This window comes from Haliotis rubra, unplaced genomic scaffold, assembly GCF_003918875.1.
Source record: "Haliotis rubra isolate DU_JTF1 unplaced genomic scaffold, ASM391887v1 Scf28, whole genome shotgun sequence".
In the NCBI taxonomy this organism is placed as follows: Eukaryota; Metazoa; Mollusca; class Gastropoda; order Lepetellida; family Haliotidae; genus Haliotis; species Haliotis rubra.
The window spans coordinates 2,519,754-2,541,508 of record NW_025766891.1 but is presented as its reverse complement, the minus strand read 5'-3'; the positions used below and the strand labels follow the sequence as shown (position 1 = coordinate 2,541,508).

The 21,755-nt window shown below is 39.2% G+C and overlaps 1 long non-coding RNA gene across 1 annotated transcript; it reads right to left on the bottom strand.

The window, feature by feature from the left end:
* Positions 1-17,515: 17,515 nt before the first annotated feature.
* Positions 17,516-19,644, bottom strand: LOC124281136. Its single transcript, XR_006899853.1, has 2 exons — positions 19,480-19,644; positions 17,516-18,307 (listed from the first exon to the last, which is right to left on the bottom strand). It is a non-coding gene; the product is annotated as an uncharacterized LOC124281136 (long non-coding RNA).
* Between the last annotated feature and the right edge of the window lie 2,111 nt (positions 19,645-21,755).

The following is a 21,755-nucleotide window of genomic DNA, read 5'->3' as shown; positions in this document are numbered from 1 at the left end:
TGGGATCAGAAGTGGTGTCACAGATTTGTTGAGTGCTGCCTTGGCAGCAATATCAGCCATTGTGTTTCCAGAAATGCCAACGTGGCTGGGTATCCAACAAAAGACGATGTCGCATTGGCCAGGAGCAAGTTCATTATACAATTCAATAATTTCTAATAAAAGTGGATGTTTGCAAGAAAGATTTTTAATAGCTTGAAGACACGAAAGAGAATCTGAAAAGATGATATATTGTTTATATTTACGGTGTTTATTAATATATTTAAGAGCCGTTAGTATTGCGTTTGCTTCTGCTGTGAAAATTGAACTGTCATTGGGTAGTCTGGAAGATATTGTTTTGGACCCAATGACAGTGGCACAAGCAACCGCGCCACCATCCTTGGATCCATCTGTATATAAGGATTTATAGGTATTATATTTAAACACGTCACAATTTAATTCTGGACTCACAAAAGTCCAGAAACTCTCCGCACTGTGGGCACTTTCTGACAAGGGATTTGACCAAATTAAACATGCAGTTGTTATGAACATATGCCAAGGATGAAAAAATGAATAATTTTTTTTTCGAAAACTTTAAATTTAAACTCGCTCGCCCATGGGCCTGCCCATGGGCGAACAGTTGCCCATGGGCGAGAATGTTTCATTTCGATCAGAATTCATGTTTTGGAGGTTGTAAATGAATGAGTGTATGTTTATAAGCATCATGACACAAATTTCAACTCATATTGACTTAAATCGATTAAATTAGAGCGATATTAAAAAATCTCGCCCATGGGCGAAAAATATGTTGGCCCATGGGCGAGAATGTTTAATTTCGATCAGAATTCATGTTTTGGAGGTTATAAATGAATGAATGTATGTTTATAAGCATCATGACACAAATTTCAACTCATTTTGACTTAATTTGACTAACTTAGAGCGATATTAAAAAATCTCGCCAATGGGCGAAAAATATGTTGGCCCATGGGCGAGAATATTTCCTTTTACTCAAAATACATGTTTTTCCATGTTTTGAAGGTCGTAAATGAATGAGTGTATGTTTATAAGCATCATGTCACAAATTTCAACTCATTTTGACTTAATTCGACTAACTTAGAACAATATTTAGAAATCTCGCCCATGGGCGAAAGATATGTTGGCCCATGGGCGAGAATATTGACTTTTACTCAAAATACATGTTTTTCCATGTTTTGGATTTTGTAAATGAATGCGTGTATACTTATGGGTATCATGAAACAAATTTCAACTCATTTTGACTTAATTCGACTAACTTAGGGCGATATTAAAAATCTCGCCCATGGGCGAAAAATATGTTGGCCCATGGGCGAGAATGTAGCATTTCGATCAGAATTCATGTTTTGGAGGTTGTAAATGAATGGGTGTATGTTTATAAGAATCATGACACAAATTTCAACTCATTTTGACTTAATTCGACTAACTTAGAGCGATATTAAAAATCTCGCCCATGGGCGAAAAACATTTTGGCCCATGGGCGAGAATATTTACTTTTACTCAAAATACATGTTTTTCCATGTTTTGGATGTTGTAAATGAATGAGTGTATGTTTATAAGCATCATGTCACAAATTTCAACTCCTTTTGACTTAATTCGACTAACTTAGAGCGATATTAAAAAATCTCGCCCATGGGCGAAAATATGTTGGCCCATGGGCGAGAATGTTTAATTTCGATCAGAATTCATGTTTTGGAGGTAATAAATGAATGAGTGTATATTTATAAGCATCATGTCACAAATTTCAACTCATTTTGACTTAATTTGACTAACTTAGAGCGATATTAAAAAATCTCGCCCATGGGCGAAAAACATTTTGGCCCATGGGCAAGAATATTTACTTTTACTCAAAATACATGTTTTTCCATGTTTTGAAGGTTGTAAATGAATGAGTGTATGTTTATAAGCATCATGTCACAAATTTCAACTCCTTTTGACTTAATTCGACTAACTTAGAGCGATATTAAAAAATCTCGCCCATGGGCGAAAATATGTTGGCCCATGGGCGAGAATGTTTTATTTCGATCAGAATTCATGTTTTGGAGGTTATAAATGAATGAGTGTATATTTATAAGCAACATGACACAAATTTCAACTCATTTTGACTTACTTTGACTTAATCCATTTTCAACTCTTGTTCTCTTAAAAGTGGCTTTCTATCAGCACATCCCAATCCGACCATCTGTCATTAATTCCCCGCATGAGCTATCAGTTGCATTGGAAGCTCTCCCCTATTGTTTCGTTACTTAATTGTTTCACGGATAGGTATGTACAGCAAGGAGAGTTCTATATGATATCATTTGCTTGATAACGGTGTTAGTAGCTACACCGAAACGTCGCTCATATCATATTAAAGAAGGTGTATATCCATAGAACTCTCCTTGTGGTTCATCACACCACCTTCTAAATGCCACTTAAACATGTGATAGGTATGTAGTCACTCCAAATTCACCATATGTGCGTGACTGTCCTCTCCGACGTCCGCGCCCACCTCTCAACCTAGCAATCTCGATCCACTTTCTGCTCACTCATCAAGCCATCTATAACTTCACCTCTCTCTCCTACCACCTGTCTTCTCAGAGGTCCGCGCGCCTCTCTTTTCCTTCATTATTTCACACCAACTCTACCTGCCAACAACTACTGTCTCCTCCGAGGTCCGCGCGCCTCCAGCCACCACCGACTCCCGCCGCCTCTCAGCACCAACCATAACAAACTCCACGGTCAAGGCTTCCCATAGCCCCTCAATTACTACACTCGCTCAGCCTGCCTTGCCCCCCCTCAATTCTCCCATACCACCCCTTCACCCCACCCACCCTAGAAGGACTTACATGGTCCCTTCATACGGTGGCGGTTGGGCACAAATTTAGCCATCACTTAAAAACACAAGTATCCTACTATTATAAACCTGGTATATCTAAATTTACTTCAAATGTTGTGAGACTTACGTGCCCTCTCAAGAAGACAAAACTGTGAAACCCGTGAAGGTCCGGGTTAGAATTGGCCTTCAATAACCCATGCTTATCGTAAGAGGTGACCAACGGGATCGGGTGGTCAGGCTCGCTGGCTTGGTTGACACGTGTCATCGGTTCCCGGTCGTGCCGAACCCGTGAAGATCCGGGTTAGAATTGATCTTCAGTAACCCATGCTTGTCGTAAGAGGCGACTAACGAGATCGGGTGGTCAGGCTCGCTGGCTTGGTTGACACGTGTCATCGGTTCCCGGTTGCGCCGAACCCGTGAAGATCCGGGTTAGAATTGGTCTTCAGTAACCCATGCTTGTCGTAAGAGGCGACTAACGGGATCGGGTGGTCAGGCTTGCTGACTTGGTTGACACATGTCATCGGTTCCCAATTGCGCTGATCGATGCTCATGCTGTTGATCACTGGATTGTCTGGTCCAGGCTCGATTATTTACAGACCGCTGCCATATAGTTGGAATATGCTGAGTGCAGCCTAAAACTAAACTCACTCATCCAACTGCTCAAATCGATGCTCAATTTGTTGATCACTGGATCGTCTGGTCCAGACTCGAATATTTACAGACAGCCGCCATATAGCTGGAATATTGCTGAGTGCAGCCTAAAACTAAACTCACTCGCTCACTCACTCCAAACTGTGAAAATTAAGAACACCTCTAGCTACCAACAATGTCAACAAGAACATAATGGAGTCCCTACATCAATTCATTTTCAAGACTAAACGAATTGATAAATTATTCTAGACCAATATCTGTACACAAATAATTAAATGTAACTGCAAGTTCAAGGTTCATAAGCACGTCCATTGCACATTTACCCTACCTCATGTGATAATATCTATCTCTGATTGATTCACGTGACCTTGAACAAATGGTGGACGGAAAAAAGTCATTGAAGAAAGGACATAGAAAAAATAACTATCATAAAACATCATGTTCTCCAGTTATTTACTGTGTTTATACTATTTCACTTTCAAGTTAATTATTCCTTTAGTGTGACGCTGTAAGCAATTGGATCTTATCAAAACAGTAGAAATGAACAGATTATTATTGTGGGATTGTGGGATTAAAAGTCACAAGTGACATGATTGTTTGTTTAACTAGCTTTGAGCTTGACGATATCACACCGATTAATGAACTCATGGGATTATCAGTAAATGCTTTTACTCAAATGGCTTCCTTCTAGCAGCTAATATACGACCCCCCTGGCCGTAAGACTGTGATCCAACCTCTTCACGGCATTGGCTGGAACATTCGGTTAAATAAAATATGCAAGGACAACTGACTGATGTTGCAGATGAAAGTGTTATGATGACTTTTTTTGTTGATGTCATGTATTTTACTTGAATGATAACATTAATTCTATATGTTAGGTTCAAATGTGGTAGTGCTGTTGATGATAATATTGTTATGACTTGTTAAATAAATACATTATCAATACTGACCTTTTTTGAGTTTATGACTATTTCGCTATGACTTTTTTTCCTACCCAAATCTTTTACTTTTTTCCATGACTTTTTTCTACAACCAAACAAATTACAATGTATGCCTGGTGCACGGTTGTGCACTGCTTGGGTGGTGTTGTACAAATCATCAGGCAGAATAAATCATTTATATCCCGCCCCATGGAAAAAAACGGTATCTTCCCATAAGATAGGCCTCCCAAAAGACAGACCGCTTAAAACAGCACATTTTATGGTTGGTTGTATAAGGCTTAATGAAGCTGTACCCTTGAAAATATGCATCCACGGCAGTCAGTGAACCGTGAAGCAGTGGTTCAAATCGACTAGTCAGTACCATGTTAGTGAAATATATGACTGAATTTCATGCTATATTTGAGAGATTTAAGATATTTTTGCCTAAGGTTATGTATTTATATGGTTTTATAAAAATCTTTCTATGATGTATATTTTGACCCTCTAGATAACAGCGTCTCATAAGCCTGTTAAGGCTGGATGTATGTAAATCATTATGCGTTTATTTTATATGTATTTTATATCTTGTTTACATACATGGGACACTTTAATAAACTATGTCTATCTGTCTGTCTGTCTTTAAACATTCGTCAAGATAAATTCTGTTCACTATTGTGATAACGTGCGTCCCGTTTTATCCACCTAGCCGAAGGCGTCAATGACAGTTTGCTACTACTTATGATAGGAATTAATCTGACGTTTTGTGTATCCAGTTCTTGTGTATTCTGTTATATTATACATGTGCCGGTGAGGTATTAATAAAAGCAATGTTTTGCTTGTTTACCAAACCAGATTCACTGAGAATATAAATATGTTTAAACCATATGTTCAAAACTGAAATACAATATGAACATGCACACAATAGCAAAATTGAAAGGCACATCTTGCCAAACAAGGTTTTCAAGAGAATATACACATAAATGTGCACGTCTTGAGAAAGGTCAAAGTTCCTATTCCTATCTCAGTAAACAGGGTTGTTCAATCACACATATAAACACATCAATTTTGCATGACAAATAAGTTAATGCACAAAAGAGAATTTAACACCATTTCGACACCTTATAATACAATCAATTCGAGATTTCCTTAGAATGTACGATATTTGGCTGCGCGATAAGCGCAGTCAGTCTTTTTTAAAAAAACACCCTCACGAGCACCTGTACATCTCACACCTAGCCCAGGGTGATCAACGGATTGTATATATTTGGAAAGCAAATACACTTGAAAGTCGTGGCTGTTTAACTCCAATACACAAGACCAACGGATGGGACACAACGGCGCAAATTGTCGCAGGCGCTTTGCGGAAATTACGTAACTGAACGCGGAGATACACTAAACGTCATCGTTCCGCTCCGTGACCTCGTCTTTGCGAGCTACACTGTAATAATCAACTGAGGTGAAACTCAGAATGATGAAATTGGAAATGAGGAAGAAACCAGCTAAATCAACATGTGGATGACAACACAATAACTTGAAAATCGCTCATGAATTCGTATGACAATGCAATATCTGTTGAGACCATGATAATTTGAACAACAGAGAAAGTTATATGGATATACAACTTCTTTATTATAATGTAAGCGGCGTTTCGGCGGTGTACCCCCAACAGGCAGCAGGGGTTACCTGGGATAAGAGGACACACATGAATGAGTGTGCAGGGCAGGTTGTTCCGTGTGTAATATGGTCCAGGGTATTTTGGCTGCCCATAAAATTGACGCTGTGACTTCATTCATTCATTTATTTCAATATACATATCATCATCATCATCATCAATCTCATCAACAGTATTATGAAATACAACCATTAGGCAATATTAGCACTACCATCATGATACAAACATACATTATTACAAAATATCACATTATACACAATATCACAAGCATACATCATTATTCATAGTCCCACAAGGTGAGACACACCGTAAGCAAGTGGAGTCTCGACACCATCTTGCAGCAGTCTATCCTAGCCGTTCTTCAAGCTGGCGATATTTGTTTTTCTTAGGTTTCACACAACCACCACCCTGGAACTGCATCAATGTTATTTCTGTGAAGTTCCTTATCAGATTGATATGTCAACGAGATAAGTGATGTGTTCAGTTTAAACATAACACCAATCATTAATTTAATCACTCACTCGTGTTAGTGTCAGTTCAGGTGAACTCTGTTCACGAGCTCAGCGCAGTGGTAAGGTGAACCGTAATCCCATAAACCCAGTGAGGCATGAAGTCCCACATAGCCTAATGAACGGTACCTACCTAATTGAATAATTTTAGGCCTCGTGGGACGACACTAAAAAGTGTATCACCTGTTGTTTCAAGAGATTAGCATGGTTCAGTGACTTGAAACCTTTGAAAAATATCTGCTGGCAAACTGGGGACACCCCGTTTCGGCGTAGCTGCTAAAACCGTTATCAAGCAAGTGATGTCTACTGGGTAGACCCGTAAGTTAGACCAGAGACCATATAATAGATCTATTATATGGTCTCTGGTTAGACCTTTGGGTCGAGGTAAAAATCCTTGGATGTTTGATGTTGTGATGACGGTGTTGTTTTAAGGGAATAGGACACTAGCTTTCTACCAAATGTAAAATGTGTGTTAAATCAGCTCACCCAGGAAACGAAATAAGACACGTGTACCAGAATGTGAGTGAATTTGTAAGTTATGGCAAATGCACAATTAGACTCCAAAGTTTTCCCTACATTTCGTGGTGGAAGATACCTTTGTGTAAATGGTTATATGTTCATAGTGAAAAAGAGGAAAAGGGAAGAATGGATCTCGTGCAAATGCATGCAGAAAGACTGCATACGGATCAACACTCTCAACTGTCTTAACGACATAGTTTCTAAAATGCCAAGAGACCACAACCACGGACCTGTACCTAACGAAGTCAAGGTAAATCTTTTCGACTGTAGCAAAATATTGACAATTTTTAAAAAGGTAAAAGCAAACTCAATCTTGAATATATTGTGTATTCCTCATTGCCTAATGTAAAGACTACATATTAATACTATGGATATTTTAATGTATAGTTTAAACATGTTTTCTTCAAGTAATCATGACGGGATTGGCAAACAAGCATAAACATGCATGTCAAAGCCGCTCCAGAACAATAATACAATTACATAGATAGTGATGTACACTGTGTGCAAAACATAATCAGTTAGACGTCCGATCAGTTAGACGTCCCAGACACGTCAAATCAACAAAAGTTATGGTTGGTTGCACTCAGGTACACTGCACTGTTAACTTTATTGGGTAATGGATTGATCCAAAGTTATGTGCTTAAGAATATATTAAGCGATCTAATTAATAGGGCTGTAATGATGCATCAAACTATCGATGAATTGCAATTATTCCGAAAGCAATTAATCGATGGTAGAAATGAAAAACTATCGATGCATCGATAGTATGTGTGACTATCGATAGTTAAGTGATGGTTATTTATTCTTATTAAATATATGTGTTGTTTTTTATTTTTTTAATTGTTTAGGTGCAAACTTGCAGCTTCATTTAGTTTATGTTTTAACTGTTTACTCGATCTTGGTTTCAAGTTTCTTGTCAGTTATTCATAGGGGGAGCAGAGGAAGCCCAACAACCCGTCGTATCCACCTCTGTACCTCTGGGAGTAACTCAATTAGTTACATGGGAAATCTATAATCCTGTTTTGATCAAAGTGAACATTATGAACACAAACTGTGAGAAGCCGAAGTCAATAAACATTATTATTTTGATCAAAGTATTTCTGCACAAAAAAAGTAACGAACTCATAATTAGTGTTAAAATATACCACTAACCACTAATATGAAAACATCTCGTTAGTCTATGGGATAGGTCTATTACGTCAGTGGGTAAAACTAGGTTTGTAATCACAGTCACGCCTGATTGATCCAAAGTTGTCTGATAATTGGCGTGTCTGACAAATGGGATGTCTAACTTATGAGAGCAAAAGCATACATGGAATTGGAGACCCCCTTCTTCATCTCGGTTAAATGTGTGTTTAGCATTAATAAATCCTAAATAAAAAAAAACCCAACTTGCTTATATATACAGGATGTACAGGAGGACTGCAGCTGTCACAATGGATTGACATGAGAGTGACGATGAGAGCTATCGGGATAGGTTTGTATGTTGAGGTACAATATCTTCTTATAAGTTTTCATTACTATCAATGCATCCCACTAATATATGATAACATTCATGATAACAGCACTCCATGTCCAGCTCGTTAAACAACATAATAAAAATACAATTATTATAATAAACTCACTCCCTAAAGCCTCTGGCGAAGAATAGCCGTGACGGGCAGATGGGAATTACAAAGTAATTGATCACAAAATATTAAAACGAAACGTGCGAAACTGGGTAGGTACACCTCGCAAGTGTGGGGTTGCCCACGATAGAATTTATTCAACAATGAATACTATGACGACATACCGAATGTCACGTAGAATAAAAACACAGTTTTGATGCTTTTTCCTTTGTGAGGAGGTTTGACAAGGCCTTTAGCTCCTGAGTGGTGACGTGTGACGTCCGAGGCAGGAAGTGACAGTGTATTGACTTCTTTCCTTAATTACCCAGTTGGGGCCCCCTAATTGACCTTTATTTGTTCTGAAGCAGCGTGGACTATTTATTTTATTTGGAAGTGGTTATTGGCAAATGTCAATAGGATTGACAAGACATATTTCAATACAGTTAAAGCTCTCACAATACTGTTTATGTTACAAGAATTACAAATTAAAAGTAATATTTCATATTCAACAATTTCTTAATTTTGACTGTTCCGACGTGTATGTTTTGATAATATATGTTCGTGCACGCATACCATTGACGAGCCACATTTCCATTTGCACTGAGTTATTTCGCATGTTGTACGTTAACAAATTAATAAATAAGATACTGTACTGGGTCTTATCTTGCCGTGATTTCTGAATCAATGTATCATTGAAGCAGTATGTCAGATACAGTTTCCAACACAAGGTAGTACCTTTGCCTATACAATATCACGTCAAACTGTAGTTAGATAACTTGTTCCATGGCATTACTTCTAATGTTTAAGTGCCTAGTGACTACATATGATGATGATTATGAGTTTAACGTCGGCTTCTGGCTGTAGCCAATAACACCGACAGGGTAGGTGTGAGCTAAAGTAATAATTAATATGTTCATAATAAGGGATAAACCACCATACCCCATAAATGTAAATGATGGGGTGTTAACCTAAGTGAATTTTGAATGAAAACGGCTACAAACATGATAATAAATAAAAAGCCGTGATTAGGAAGGGAAAATAAAAAATAATGTAGTTTGATGTAATTAGATGAGAAGAGATGGGAAATGACAGTGAAGTTTGTTATGGTTGGTGCTGAGAGGCGGCGGGAGTCGGTGGTGTCTGGAGGCGCGCGGACCTCGGAGGAGACAGTAGTTGTTGGGAGGTAGAGTTGGTGTGAAATAATGAAGGAAAAGAGAGGCGCGCGGACCTCTGAGAAGACAGGTGGTTAGAGAGAGGTGAAGTTATAGATGGCTTGATAGTGAGCAGAAAGTGGATCGAGATTGCTAGGTTGAGAGGTGGGCGCGGACGTCGGAGAGGACAGTCACGCACATATGGTGAATTTGAAGTGACTACATACCCGTGAAACAATGAAGTAATGAAACAATAGGCGAGAGCTTTCAATACAACTGATAGCTCATGACAGGTAATAAATGACGGATGGTCGGATTGGGATGTGCTGATAGTTATAGCCTGGGAAAGCCACTTTTAAGAAAACAAGAGTTGAAAATGGTTTGGCTCAACCGGCAATGGGTATGGTTGAGTGATCGTGTGAATGTGGGTTTCCCGGCAATGCGCTATTAGCTAATCCATGTTACCGTAAATAATGCAGATTTTTAAATATCGCTCTAAATAAGCCGATTTAAGTCAAAATGAATTGAAATTTGTGTCATGATGTTTATAAACATACGCTCATTCATTTACAACCTTCAAAACATGGAAAAACATGTATTTTGAGTAAAAGGATATATTCTCGCCCATGGGTCAAAATGTTTTTCGCCCATGGGCGAGATTTTTTAATATCGTTCTCAGTTAGTCGAATTAAGTCAAAATGAGTTGAAATTTGTGTCATGATGCTTATAAACATACACCCATTCATTTACAACCTCCAAAACATGAATTCTGATCGAAATGCTACATTCTCGCCCATGGGCCAACATATTTTTCGCCCATGGGCGAGATTTTTAATATCGCCCTAAGTTAGTCGAATTAAGTCAAAATGAGTTGAAATTTGTTTCATGATATCCATAAGTATACACGCATTCATTTACAAAATCCAAAACATGGAAAAACATGTATTTTGAGTAAAAGTCAATATTCTCGCCCATGGGCCAACATATTTTTCGCCCATGGGCGAGATTTCTAAATATTGTTCTAAGTTAGTCGAATTAAGTCAAAATGAGTTGAAATTTGTGACATGATGCTTATAAACATACACTCATTCATTTACAACATCCAAAACATGGGAAAACATGTATTTTGAGTAAAAGTAAATATTCTCGCCCATTGGCCAACATATGTTTCGCCCATGGGCGAGATTTGTTAATATCGCTCTAAGTTAGTCGAATTAAGTCAAAATGAGTTGAAATTTGTGTCATGATGCTTATAAACATACACTCATTCATTTACAACCTCCAAAACATGAATTTTGAGCGAAATTAAACATTCTCGCCCATGGGCCACTGTTCGCCCATGGGCATGAGCGAGTTTAAATTTAAAGTTTTCGAAAAAAATTTTTTTCATTTTTTCATCCTTGGCATATGTTCATAACAACTGCATGTTTAATTTGGCCAAATCCCTTGTCAGAAAGTGCCCACAGTGCGGAGAGTTTCTGGACTTTTGTGAGTCCAGAATTAAATTGTGACGTGTTTTTATTTCTTAATTGACTAAATTCTTGTTTATACTGTAAATCATTAGTTTCTGATTTTTTAAATGTAGTTAATGTTAAGTCAACTTCTGGCCTCACCAATTGCCAAGGAGGAGAAGAAAGAAGACGAGAAGGAGATATATTCTCCAGCTCAATGCCAGCAGCAGAAAGGAATGGTTTAATTCTGTGCCCAAGAGGCGGAACAAGAGAAGGCTTTTTGTTATACAAAACCTCATAAAGAGGATTGAAGACACAGGTAAATGCAGGATTAGATTCGTTTGAATATAGTTTGGTAATATATTGTAAAGATAATTTAATACGGCGTTGGGAAAGAGAAGGCTCATCTGCCTCAACATGGAGACTATCAACTGGAGAGGTTCTAAATGATCCAAGACAGAGTCTTAGACCTTGGTGGTGGACAGAATCAAGTAGTTTAAGGTTGGTTTTGCAGGCTCCGCCATATACGATCGAACCATAATCAAGTTTAGATCGTACCAATGATCGGTACAAGTGAAGGAGGGTAGTTTGATCCCCTTCCCACTTTGAGTTGGAAACAACTTTCAACAAATCGAGTGCCTTCAGGCATTTGGCTTTAAGTGATTTAATATGCGGCAAAAAGGTTAAATGGGAGTCAAAAATTAGACCCAAGAATTTGGCCTCCTTAACAACTTTGATGGGAGTGCCATTTAAAGATAATTCTGGATCTTTATGCGGCTTATATTTTCTACAAAAGTGTAGACAATTAGTTTTGGACTTGGAAAATTTAAAGCCGTTTTCAAGACACCATTTATTTATTTTATTTAAACACAACTGCAATTGCCGTTCAATAGTATGCATATTTTTACCACGACAAGAAATATTAAAATCATCCACAAAAAAGTGATCCATCAATTGAATCGTTTAAAACCTTGGATAAACTGTTTATCTTGATACTAAACAAGGTGACAGACAAAAAAATGCCTTGCGGGACACCCTGATCCTGATTGTAATGGTCAGACAGGGTTGAACCCACTCGGACTTGAAATTGCCGGTCATTTAAAAAGTTGGATATAAATTGAGGCAAACGGCCTCGTAATCCAAAATCATGTAAATCTTTTAAAATCCCATGTTTCCATGTCGTGTCGTAAGCTTTTTCTAAGTCGAAAAAGATCGACACTGCATGTTGTTTATTAATTATGGCATTTTTTACAAAAGACTCTAAACGTACTAAATGATCGATGGTACTACGGTTTTTACGGAAACCACATTGTATATTAGTTATAAGGTTATTGGTTTCCAAGTACCAAACAAGTCTATTGTTGATCATACGTTCCATGGTTTTGCAAACGCAGCTTGTCATTGAAATTGGTCTATAATTAGAGGGATCTGTATGATCACGTCCAGGTTTAGGGATGGGCACAATTATAGCATCACGCCACGACGAAGGGAAATTTCCAGTTGTCCAAATGTCATCAAAATATGTAACAGTGTCTCCAAACATGACTCTGGCAAGTGCTTCAGGAGTTGATAATGTATGTTATCAGCTCCAGAAGCAGTATCGTGAGCCTGATCAAGAGCAGTATGAAGCTCATGTATCGAAAAGGTTTCATTGTAGTCTTCCCCGTTATCTGAATTGAAATTAATAGCTTTTTTTTCTTGCTGTTTTTGATATTTTTGGAATTCAGGTACATAATTTGCTGAGGAGGAATGTTTGGCCAACGTCTCACCAAGTTTATTTGCAATATCTGATTTACTAGTCAATAATGTGTTCCCATCTTTTAGATGGTGGACGCTAGATTTAGAGCCTTTACCCTTGATTTTCTGGATCATATTCCACACCTTTGATATAGGTGTGCGCGAATTAATTTTTGATATATAGTTTCGCCAAGATTGACGTTTACTTTGCTTGAAAGTACGTCGTGCTTTGGCGTTTAAAATTTTAAATTTGTCCAAATTGTGGACCATAGGATGGCGACGGAAATAGTGCTCGGCTTTCTTCCGTGCCTTCCTAGCCTGTTTGCAGTCATTGGTAAACCATGGTTTTCGTACGTGAGGAATTGCAGAGGACTTTGGGATACACACGTCAGCTATGTTATTTATTTCATCTGAAAAACATTTTATGGCATCAGGAATGTCATTAAAAAGTTCAGGTTTCAGATTGTCAGCACAGAGAGCTTCATATAAAGGCCAGTTAGCCTTTTTAAAATTCCATCTTGACGATGGAGGAACATCAGATGGATTCACAGGTGTCAGTATTGTTGGGAAATGGTCACTTCCACAGAGGTCGTCATGGACCGACCATTCGAATTCACTCAGTAGGTTAGAGTCAGTAATAGACAAGTCAAGAGCTGAATATGTTCCTGTGCCAGGATGTAAATATGTCTGTGAACCGTCATTATAAATGCATAAATCATTATTTGAAATAAAATCCTCCAGTAATTTACCTTTGGTGTTTGTATTAATACCACCCCAGAGTGGGTTGTGGCCATTTAAATCCCCCATGATTAAACAGGGTTTAGGTAGTTGATCATAAATAGCTTGCAGATCGGTTTGTTGAACAGTTGATGAAGGCGGAATGTACAAAGAGCATAAAGTAAAAGCAACCTGTAATGTGAGTCGGACTGCAACGACTTGAAGATTTGTTTTAAGTGGAACTGAGCTATGGATAATATTGTTCCTCACCAGGATGGATGATCCACCAGAAGCTCTATCACCGGGAGGAGAAAAACAGTGATATGCATTGAATTGACGGAGGTCAAAAGTATCTGTCTGTTTCAGATGGGTTTCTTGTATACAGAACGCTGACGGCTTAAAATCTTGGACAAGTAACTGTAAATCGGCTAAATTATTCCTCAGTCCTCTACAATTCCATTGTATTATGTGTGAGGACATTATGTGTTCGGAGGATGGACTGGGGATCTACCCCTCACCTTCCTTGAAGGCGACAAGCTATGTGTCCTACCATGGTCTTGTTCGGACACATCCATGTTGTCAAGGGATCCAAACTTATTAAAGATTTGGATCGGGTTTTTGGCCCCTTTTGGGGCTCTGCCACTTTGATTCCTTCTGGACTGTTCAGTGTTTGGTTTGGACTTGTTTTTCACGGTTGTCTCTGGTTTAGATGATTGTTTCTGAGATGCTGATGTATCCATCTCAGAAGATGCTTTGGACTGAATGATACTTTTGGAGGAAGACATGGTTTGGGAACAGGACGTCACTTGAGAAGGTTTCACCTGGATTTTAGTAGACAGCAACGTGGGAGCAGAAGTCGAAGTCCAGGTATAATCTGTCTGGCATCCGACTGAAGTACATTCAACTTGTTTCGGTTTCGAGGCTTTAGTAGAAGCAGAGACGGTGGTAGCATAAGTCGGACCAGACTGTTCTTGTGCAAGAACAGTCTTTTTCGCTTCTAAGAATGAAATATTGCGCTCGTGTTTCACCCGCGAAATTTTAGATTGCAATTTCCATGTAGGGCACTCTTTGGATGAAGACGGGTGGCAACCAGAACAGTTGACACAAACAGGAGGTTTGTCACACAGACTGCTGTCCTGGCATGTTCCAGCGCATCGTTGGCAAGCAGCTGGACTGTGGCAGGATTTGGACCCATGACCGTACTTTTGACAGTTAAAGCATCTCAAGGGGTTAGGAATAAATGTGTCCACCCTCAAATTGCAATAACCTGCTTTCAGAGATGTGGGATGAACTGGAAGACAAAAAGTGAATAAATAGGTGTTTGTTTTGATAATCTCGTTATTCTTTTTTGACCGTGAACCGTTTAACATCAGTAACTCCTTGTGACTGCAATTCTACGACGATGTCAACTTCATTCATATCAGCAAGACAACGCCCAATATCACGGACGAAGCCTTTGCTTGTATTCAATGTCCTGTGAGGGGACACCTCAACAGGAACATTTGCCAACGATTTTGTGTTGAGCAGAAGTTTAGATTGTATCTGTTTCTTACACTCAATGAGTAAAGAACCAGATCGTAGCTTTTTAATCTCCTTAACAGTACCGGCTAAACCTTCAATGCCCTTTGCCACAGCAAAAGGGTTCAACTTGAGAGGGCCACCATCAGGAGCACACATGACGAGGAAATGAGGCCAATTGTCAGGGCTGGTGAGAGATGTAGGAAGCTCATCCTCTGAGGAAATCGAATCATCGGATTCGTAGGAACGTTTTTTGTGTGGGGTAGCCATGATTGAAATATATATGTTTCACCCTCCTAGATCCTCACCCACCACGGAGTGTCAACAAGGACGATGTCACATGTCTATGGATCTCCAACAGACGACACCAAGGATACTAGGAGGGTATACTCAAGCAGGATAACATCTCGAAAGATATGACATACCAGATTGGCCCATGAGCCATCGCCTTCTGGCACCAGCATCTAGGCAAATTTTTCATGTTTGAAAATTCATTTATCATATTATATACAACAAATAACAAGTCAATAATGTTTCTAAAATCCAAGCCAAATAATGATAGAGCAATGAAAGTTTTAGTGCTCAGGGCTCTGCATGACCAGCCGATTGGTTGAACCGGGCCCATTCAACCACCCGTCTAGGTGAAGTCAGGGCCGAAGTGGTGTGTTGGGCAAAGGAACACTGTTCCTGGAACCAGTGCCCTCAACCACCAGGCCACCGTCCTCCACCGACACAGGGGCGCAACCCACGGCCAACAGGTTGGTGGACCAAATATTCCCCCGGGTCCACAACGGGGGGTTGAAGGGCGCTTTGCGTGACCCAGCACCCACCACGAGGAGGTGGCCCTTCATGGGTGCCTTGGCAATTAGTAAGGCCAGAAGTTGACCTAACACTGACAAAGTATAAGAAATCGGAAACTAATGAATTACAATATAAACAAGAATATAATCAATTAAAAAAAATATAATACATACAAGCCCTTATTTACAGATGGGTCTAAGGATGGTGGCGCAGTTGCTTGTGCCACTGTCATTTGGATCAAGAACAATATCCTCCAGATTACCTGATGACAGCTCAACATTCACAGCTGAAGCTAATGCAGTACTAACAGCTCTTTAATATATTAATAGACATCCTAAATATAAACAATATATAATCTTGTCCGACTCTCTTTCTTGCCTTCAGGCTATTTAAAAATCTTTCTTGTAAACATCCACTTTTACTTGAGATTATTGAACTTTATAATGATCTTGCTACTGGCCCATACGACATTGTCCTTTGTTGGTTACCCTGTCATGTTGGGATTTCTGGGAATACAATGGCTGATCTTGCTGCCAAGGCAGCACTCAATAAATCTGTGACACCACTTCTTATCCCATTGTCTGATTACAAAGCTAGCATTAGAACCTACATCCGTGATTTGATGCAGAAGAAGTGGGACACCCAGGTAGGTATCAATAAGTTACATGAAATTAAACCTTATATTGGTTACACCTACTTGGGTTATCAGTCCAGATTTGAGGAGGTCATTATGCGACGATGTCGCATTGGCCATACGCGTTACACTCACAAATATCTGTTAAAAGGTGAAGATCCTCCGTTTTGTATCCCTTGTGATGAGAGAACCACGATCAAGCATGTCCTGCTTGACTGTGTTGATTTTTTATCATAAGGGAAAAATATTTCACTGTTAAAACTGTTAAGGATCTTTTTAATACTGTTCATTTTCATTTAATTCTTGGTTTTCTAAAAGAAATTGATTTAATTAATGAATTTTGATAATAATGTTCTGTAGATAGATGTATTTTAATGATATGTAGTTTAGATTAGTAACTTAGATTGTCAGTGGCTGTACCCTCAAAGGGGGTTAAAATACTGTAAAATTATTGTCCTCCTGAGAGGGTACGTAAGTCACAAAACATTCATAGTAAATTTAAACCTACTACTATTTTAATCGTAGAATATATGTTCGTTTAATTTGTGGCTAGATTATCTAAAATTGCTAATAGCTGAAGGGATGGTGTAAATCCAGCTAAAGTCCATGCAGGAAGCAAATGTACTGTAAGTCCCCATGGTCCCTGGTATGGTGATCTACCTTCAGTTGTTGGCAATATATAGCCTGTTTTTACCTTGTATTGTCATTTATAGTTAAACTGTTTTAGATTTAATTACTAGTTTTCTCCGTACACACCATGCAATGATAACATTACCAATTCACTAACAACAAACATCACTAGAATATTGGCCCGGTCGCAGTGTCGACACACGGCAGTTTATTACAAATATTGCAAACAGTGTGACATCAACACACCAACCTTCAAAATACACTTCCCTCCTTCAACATTACATCATCAGGTGTGGAACCGCTGCCCGACACGTAAACAGAGATCAAAAACTGCATTCAAGAGAAAATTACTCTGGACCGTGTTCTCCCGACGAAGTCAGCGGCACCTTTCTGGGGAGTTTACAGCTTAACCTTTGATGTACTGAGCATGCCATAAATACAAATTATGATGTATACTGTACAACATAGCACATGAGGGAAACAATCCTCGTCCAAACAGACCACGTTCAAAGTGAACTCGTATTATCAAGGCTCGCCAGCCCAGAACACAGATAATACACCTCTCTCATATACATGCAAATCAAGTATCTGCTTAGCTGCATTACAATACTTATATTACTAATTATCATAACTCAACAAAGAGTAAGCAAACACGTAAATTCACACTATAAGCGTACCATAAAAGCTCACTAGCCGACCCGACCATACCAAAAACAGGTAAATCAACTGTATGCTGAGCTGCATTACAAAACATATTTCGTATTCTCTCGGCTCAACAGCCAAACAGACAAAAAAAAATATATATGTACACAATAGACGTATTATAAAGACTCGTCAGCCTACGCTTCTGAACGAAGAAACTTTAATGCATGATTAGGCTCACTCGCCAACACGACCATACCATACACAGGTCGACCCGACAAGGGAACATCCACTCACACGAGCATCACGTCAGATTACAATCTGAAAATAGAAATCATATTAATATTTTGCAACACTCAAAGAAACAAACACTGTAATATGAACACTGCCGTGGTAATTAGCGAGAGAGAAGACCTACTGTCATACACCCCTATATATACCCTAGATCACCCGGTGTAATTACCTCCCTTTACCATTGCATACCACTACGGAGAAAGTAGTTTCTCTCTTATTCACAATGCATTCAACCGAGAGAAACATCATTTCTCCGTACACACCATGCAATGATAACATTACCAATTCACTAACAACAAACATCACTAGAATATTGGCCCGGTCGCAGTGTCGACACGGGCGGAGCCTCAAAGAAAGTCTACAGTCCAAGAGACAGAGAAACTGAAAGTCTTCTCTGTAAATTATCTTTAATGTAACCATCCTTTGCGTTTTCACTTCTCCAACGGCCATGTCTCTTAAACAGTCTATCGTGCACACCCTTGTTTGCCGCTGTTGTTGCTCCACCACTCCTTAAACTATGCAGTCCATAATTCCTGATATCACTCACAAAGGGAGCAAAGGCATCAATGAAAAGCTCTCTAAGACGAGTATATGACATTGGGGAATCATTTTTTCTAAGTATATAACCATTCTTAGTCTTGGTAATGCTTCTGAAAATATATTCATCAGATGAAGGCAAAATACTTGAAATCTCAAGATATTTCTCCAAACATGAAACTGGGCATAGCTTAGAATTTGTCCTACCAATAACAATCCATGAACCATCCCTGTATATATCAGTCTTGGATTGCTCAATAAATAACATTATATGAGACTCAAAGAATTCAATGTCGGAACGTCTGATGTGTAATAACTCTGATGATCTCAAGAAACCTGAATAAGCTAGCTAGAAAACACATACACACAATTCTCACATCACAAAGCGTGGGATGAGACATACATACATCATACAACTTTGCCAATAAAGCAGGTGTTATGGGTTCCTTTTTAGAAACAGATTTAGCCAATCTCCTTTTGGCTGCTTCCAATACATTTTAACCAACCCATTATCAGTGGGACTTTGCAATCCTACTACAACATGAGCATGCCGAATGCCATAAAACGCTGTCTGCACAGAAGCAAACGAATCACTCTTCTGAACAACAGACACCAAATAAATTGCACAGTGCAAGGGGCAATAGGTAAACTTGTAGGCATACCACAAGATTGCGCCCACCGTTTCCAGGCCTGAAAACCGTATCTGTACTTCCGCGACGTAGACTCAGCTCTACATTCGCTCAACAACTCTGGTAAACCTGTCACCAGTCCCCTCACACCAGGGGGTAACGCCTTCATCTCCTCTCCATAAGCACAAGATATCACACCTGTAACACGCAATATACAAAATCAACATTTGCTAAAATCAACTCGCAGAGCTAACATGTTAAAGTGCAAGTCCTGTTCACCAAACAAACCGCCTCTTATCCTGGAAGGCACATAACTTTGTTTAGTTTTGGGTAAATACATGTATTCTAACACCTGAGGGATAAACAAATAGCTACAGGTGATAAGTGGCCAAAAACATGCCGAATACCATTCAGGTACTACAAGAGTGCCTCTCGCCCGACACTCAGCCATGTGTCTCAAAGTCCTCGGTATCATACCAACAGGGGTACAACCCAATTCATGACGTCACTCCAACTAACTGAAAAACAGTCCACTGCAGAACATCCTGGATTATAATATCCGGAATTAAAACATGACAAGTTTGCATTGTACCAAGATGCGAATCTATCCACATCATGAGGGCCCCATTTGTCATCTATCCGTTTGAATACATGTGAGGCAATAGCCCAATCATCATAGTCAAGTATCTTACTCAGCATATCTGCCACTGCATTCTCTGCACGCGGGATCCACTGCATACTCAGAGCAACATTTCGCGTTGAACACAACTCAAATATATCAAGAGCTATTGACTGTAAATGGGGCTTCATACTTCCCTTGTCCACTATAGTTACCACATTCTGATTGTCAGTACACCACATAATCCTACGATGCTGCATTTGATGAATAAAGCTTTTCAAAACAAGATAAACAGCTTTCAACTCTCTCCAAGTTGAACTTTTCCTAGCCCTCTTCTTCTGACCACTGGCCATGGGAAAAAGCCGAATCCATCTCTACACAATAGCCTCCATATCCAGTGTCACTTGCATCGCTGTACACGACACGACTCACAGTGGAACTTTTAATCAGCACTGTACTCGACAGACGAGGAATGTTATCAATCCAATACCTTAACTGATCAACACTAAGCACCGACAGATGAACTTTTCTGTTCCAAGATTGAGCTGACAAAATATCAATACTCAAAAACCTCGTCATGAGTTGAACTACATTCCCCATCACTAATTTCATAGCGATTATCTGTCCGACCACCGCTGCAATCAAACGCACTGGCTGATTAAAACGTTTATTACTCAACAGAAATTTCAAATTTGCTACAACCTTATCCAACTTCCTCTGAGGAACAGATAAACGCAACTGTCGCGTGTCTATGTGGAAACCTAACCACTCTACAGACTGAGAGGGAGCCCACAGTGATTTTTCAACCTTCGGAACAAAACCAGACTTGATCAAGTCTCCTTTCACCGCCTCACCAGACACACGAGTGATATGCTCAGACTGCGCTGACAAGATACCGTCATCTAAAAACGTGACTACCCTTTTTCCTTCGAAACGCCACTTTTTGACCAACTGTCGTGTAATCTTTGTAAACACATAGGGCGCTGATGTAAGCCCGAAAGGTAAAACCATAAACTTGTAATACTGTTTCTCTTGTAATGCGTTTACCCAAGCAAAGCCTAAAAATTCGGTATGACCCTCAAAAATGTCTACATGATGATAAGCTGAATGTATATCGAACTTAATCAGCCAGTCATTGAGGTTAATGTACTCAAGCGCAGATTTCCAGTCTTCATATTTAACTGACTTTTTGTTAATAAACTTGTTCACTCGAGACAGATCTAAGATTAGACGCTTTTTCCCCGAAGACTGAATAGACACAGAAAGTGGATTTACTGTATAGGGTGGAGCATCACACTCAACAATCAAGTGTTTTTTGTGCAACTCTGAAATAGCCTGACTGACAAAATCTGAATGTTCCAACGCCGACTTGTTATTTCGTAAATCCATCCTCGGCGGTCTGGAAATGAAAGGAATTTTGTATCCTTTGTCTATAATGTCTATAACAAATTGTGAAGCACCTGTACTATGCCAGAATGCAATACTAGACTTTAAACGACCCTTCACTATGATTTCCGCTGACCCCTGTTCATATTCATAAAAATCATGAGTGAGAGCAATATCATAATCAATATCATCATTGTCTAAGCGTACTTCAAAGTTAGACTTAACTGACAAATCTGTATCGTCCTGTCTATGAGACACTGGTAGCTGTAGCATTGGCTGCTGACGTTGCTCTGATCGTGCTGGC